The sequence below is a fragment of the Bidens hawaiensis genome, unplaced genomic scaffold, assembly GCF_021521415.1.
Source record: "Bidens hawaiensis isolate Kalapana, Puna unplaced genomic scaffold, B.hawaiensis_p1.1 tig00029930_1, whole genome shotgun sequence".
Lineage (NCBI taxonomy): Eukaryota > Viridiplantae > Streptophyta > Magnoliopsida > Asterales > Asteraceae > Bidens > Bidens hawaiensis.
The window spans coordinates 41,905-47,242 of NW_027494980.1; the positions used below are offsets into that span (position 1 = coordinate 41,905).

The following is a 5,338-nucleotide window of genomic DNA, read 5'->3' on the forward strand; positions in this document are numbered from 1 at the left end:
ATTTTGATATTTCGCTTGTTCCCCGACTCTATTTTGTCAACATTGTAAAAGAATAATAGTTCTATATTTTGTTTAAATTAGTTATATATACACAGTTACATATGTTAACATAAGCATGTATATATATGTTCATGATGCACAACCATCTCCAATGGAGCTAGCCACATTTTCTAGAGCTAAGTGACAATATGAGACGATATCATCCCGAACCCTCAACAAGCATGCATTTAGCCGGTCACAAACAGGTCGTGGAACATGACTCCGACACAATGGACATGTTGGATGGTCCTTTAACCATGACTCGATGCACCTCCCATGGAATTGGACTCCATGGTTACAGTTAGGAAGCAGTCTGAGCCCGTCGGTGTCTCCAAGTGTTACTTCACAAAGACACACTATGCAATTAAATAGAATCGGACCACAGGCATCGCAGGTTGCGTCTTTACTGAATTCTTCATGTTGTTCCGGTGTCGAAACCTTAGGCATTAATTCATCTTTAAAAGATATTTTTAGTTCTGCCATTAAACCTATTAGTTGGTGTTTATCATATAGAATATGTGTGACTGTGTATATATATATAAGGATTATAATAATGAATGTGACAAAATATTGGTTCAACAACTTATCTTGATGGTAATTGCATCTCCCTGTTCAAACTTTTCTTATTCAAAGTTAGAAGTTTGACCAAATTAGCATCTAAATTTAACCTCATGTGAGTATTGTTTTTTTCTTAGGATTTACAATAATAAAAATTGTTGTGTTTGAATATAATGAATATTATTATAATTGTAATTGTATACAACAAATCCTCAAAGTTAATGTGAAACATATTTGAGTAAGCATAAGTATGCAAGATACAATGAAAAACAAATGCAATTTTAGGAAACAAATTACGAGTTACAATTGGAAAATAAGATGCAAAGAATGATGTAAAAACAGAATCGTTGATAGTATATATAAATATAGTGTATATTTTCTATATTTAAAATAAAAAGCGTATTTATTTTACGCAATCACATCACTACAAATATATATTCGATGCATTCCAAATAAATCCGAAATAAAAATAGTTAACGAGCTGAGCCAACATTGGCTCTGCAAGCAAGTCGACCCGGCTCGTTTGTAGCATACCTTTTGAACTCTAGTTGAAAGTCACCAAAGCATCTTGGATGCATATAAGTTCGTAAATCGCCTTTCATCGTTTTGACCTGTTCGTGTTTATATAGGTCTTGAAGGTTATTAGCTCTATAGGACGTTCACTGAAGTCTAAGACAAATGGGGTGGTGGCGCAGTTGGCTAGCGCGTAGGTCTCATAGCAATAGCAATAGAGTGATCCTGAGGTCGAGAGTTCGAGCCTCTCTCACCCCAATACATTTTTTTTTTATTATTTTGTGCAAAAAAAATATATATTTTTTATCAGCATTTTTTATTCATCTTTCAAGCATTTTTATTCACCTTTCCGAAACATCACTTGGTTTAATGGTCGAACATGAATCAACCGTGATGGTTTTGTATGGCTCGATTTGAGTTCATGTGATCGTGCTCAATAGTTAAACTACTATAAGTAAACAAAAAAAGCAAATGATTTACTATAGGACTGTAAACGAACACGAACAAGGCCTTGTTCATGTTCGTTCGTTAAGAAAATAATGTGTTCACGAACACTTACCGAATGAGATTTTTTGTTCGTGATCGTTCATTAAGGAAATTAATGTGTTCACGAATACAAACGAGCACAAATAAAATCGGCAGAGCCTAAAGATTGAGACCGATGTATTCATCGATGTGAATAATGAAAGCCTGTAGACGAATCGAATGAACATGAACAAGGGCATGTTCGTGTTTGCTCATTTAACTTTAAAAGAACACGGACATAATCGAACAAATATTTATGTTTATGTTCGTTTATTTAAAAATGGGCATTTGTGTTCGTTTGTTTAAAACGAACATAACTAAACAAAGATAAACGAACACAAATATAAACGAACTTAAATGAAAACACTTAAATGAACACAAATTAACAAATATAAACATTTAAGCAGATGACCTATCCAGATAATATTTAATTAATTTCTATTAATACACAAACGAACATAAATAAACAAACATAAGCGAACATAAACGAACGTTCATGAACATAAATGAACGAACGGAACATGTGTTCATGTTCGTTCGTTTAATTAAACGAACACAAATTTTTTGTTCATGTTCGTTCGTTTATTAAAAAACGAACTTCCCATCGAACGGTTCACGAATAGTTCACCGCTTACAGGCCTAATTTACTATATATGGCTATGACTAACATTATATTAGAATGACTTGTTCATACATCTTTGAATATAACTACAAACAGATTAATATAAACTCATGAATAAATCAAACGTAAACAATGCGATTTGCACACAAAAAAAATATTATGAAGGAATTCAAAATCTAAAGCATAAAAGCCCATGCCCCCATCCACGATGCTTCTGTAATTGTCTCCGGTCCGCTTTTGCCATTCTTACAGGACTACTGTTCCACTCATTCTGCAATCTACACGCGTCACAAAAATATTATTAAATGAACTTTTTAACCATATACGTGCTTTAATATGAATACGTGATTTATTATTTTATTACATGGGAAAGGCAAAAGATCGGGTGCTAGTCGTGCTGCTATCTGATCGAATAGACGTGCTTCCAGAAAATCCTATATGCCCCGAATATGTTACGAGTCCTAAAGGGGGACCAGCAGCTGCAAAACTCGACTCTCCTTCACCACCACGGTTGACCACTGCAACATTTTTTGGACTTGCATCTTGGAGCTTAGGTGCACCACTACTCGTCGCTGGTTCGGTTTTGTCTGCAGGACTCTGTAATTAGATATATATAAATTAGTAAAAAGTGGTTAAGAGAAAACGAATGGGTGCATAACGGGCCGGGCCAAAATGAGTACTTTTTGCACTAGTCAAAAGTCGAAACATTGAGTTAAACTTGAGCTGCAAACCTTTTTGACCGGTTTTCATGAATAGATAATGTGTTAAATATGATTAAAACTATCCCATTATGATAATATTCTAAACTTTTTGAATTCACTAAACATTTTGGCCCGGTTCCTTTTAGCAAAACTTCTAAACGATACCATAGCAACCGAACCATGAAACAGTTGGAAAATACTAACCTGACAAGGCTGTTGATCAGCTGCTTCAAGGAGAGATTTGAGGGTTGGCAGTGGTCAGTCTTGTTCTTCACCCGGCTGCAATGAGATCACAGGCCCATTATCGTCAACGGCTTTAGACATCAACTCCTTTGAAACAGTAGAGTCGAAAACTTGTTCGTCTGTTCCACGTGCTTTGGAATCTGGTGTCGAAGATGCATCAGAATTCATTTTAATCACTTCATCATCGATCTTACCGTTGATTTCAGAATATGCATTAGATTCCCTGTAATAATCTTCAATGGTTGAAACTGTCAATGGTTCAGGCTTCAACATCTTATCATTACTATTATTATTTTCATCCAACAAAACCATTTCTTCATGAGGTATTCCTTCATCAACACAAATATCTTTGTAAAGTTCGGTTTCTTTCTTGCATAATTCGGATGTTGTTAGCGAAGTTATCAACTTATCATCTTCAATATTAGAATGGTTAAGTTCTTGAGTCCATGAGTTGACCATCTGTGTCAAAACTCAAAACCATTGTCAGATTCACATGACACGATAACAAATAGGTTTCGCGTTGTCAAATAACTCGATTAATAAACATGTTTTGTCCAGGTTAACCATTTTAATCTAACTAAGCTCATTTTAATAATATTTACACAGCATAAAATAGTTAAAAAAAAATTAAATATTAATTATTAACCTGGTTTGTTCCATTTAGACTTGTTTTATGTCAGTTTCCTTGCCCAAATAAATCCAAAATCCCAATTGTTTATTAGGCTTCTAGACCAAAAACAAACAGCACTCTTTACAATCCAATCACCAGATAATCCAAGCCCTAAAGCAATGAAATTCTATGCTAATCATAACAAATTCACACTTTGTAACGGCATATTTAAGATGAAAAGTATCAAAAGTGTCTGCATGTATGTATGCATATCACTGTGAAACTTGGAAACCATGTGTTTTAATGTAAAAAATCATTTTTACATAGTTTTTTTTTTTTGGAGTTTTTGCTAATAAATATATCTTTTTGTTTTAACAAAAAAAATTTTTAAAAAAAAAGTTTAAAAAGCAGTTTAGTAGAAAAACTAATAAAAATTAATAGAACATCTTCTAAATGTGTTTATCTGCATAATCTCCAAAAAGATTATGCAAAATGAATTTTTTATACATGTAAAAAATAAGTTTTTATTAGGTTTTTTTACATGTAAAACTCATAGTAAAAACTTATAGTTCTCCGGGTGTTTTTTTTTCTTTTGTTTTCTGATAAAGCTCCAAGCCACATTACCTGCAGACAAAATCAGCCAAATTAAACTCTATTTCGCAAGACAGACAATCAACGCTGCAAAACATAAATAAAAAAAAAAACAGATTTAGGTTTTGTAATTGTAATGATATATATATATATATATATATATGTATTGAGTTGTGAAAACTCTAAAAACCCATTCTCAACCACATGTTTTTAATTAATGTTTAAATCTTGTGGTACTCAATTAAAGTGAATAAAAATGTAAATATAAATATAATTTTAATATAAATATAATTTTTTCACTCTCCTGAAAAAATATATAAAAATTAGTAAAAAAATGTTAAAAAATAGCAAAACATTTTTTTTATGTTTCGATGTTTTGTATAAATGTGACAACATATATTACATGTAACAAAAAAAAAACGATGTTACATAGGGTTTTCGCGGGTTTTCACATCTCAAATAGGTTTTCATTATATATATATATATTATACATACCAGCCTAACAAATCACGTGAAAGAAAAGGAAAACAAATCAACCTTCACACATAGATCCGAGCTTCACGGAGATTATCATTAATACAATTAACATATACATACACACACACACAGATGAGAAATTATGAAATAACTCACCTTAAAGCTTTTGAAATAGGTTCAGACGTATGCTATGTAACTGTTCACCGGCGGTAGCTGACAGCCAGCCGGAAAGTGAATGTGTTTGAAACGGAGTCAGACAGACACACAGATGAGTGGAATGTGAACAACATGGGATCTTCTCTTTATATACATGTATTATTATTTATATTTGTTAATTATATTATTTTATTTTTATTTATTAATGGCAACTTACAGGTTTCATGTTATAAATGCATTGTGTATAATAAGGAAATATAATAAATAGATAATTATTATAAATAATAAATAATAAATTATAGA

At 32.2% G+C, this 5,338-nt stretch overlaps 1 non-coding gene across 1 annotated transcript; it reads left to right on the forward strand.

The window, feature by feature from the left end:
• Positions 1-1,277: 1,277 nt before the first annotated feature.
• TRNAM-CAU (transfer RNA methionine (anticodon CAU)) lies at positions 1,278-1,368 on the forward strand. Its single transcript is given in 2 exon segments — positions 1,278-1,315; positions 1,333-1,368. It is a non-coding gene; the product is annotated as a tRNA-Met (tRNA).
• Positions 1,369-5,338: the final 3,970 nt, after the last annotated feature.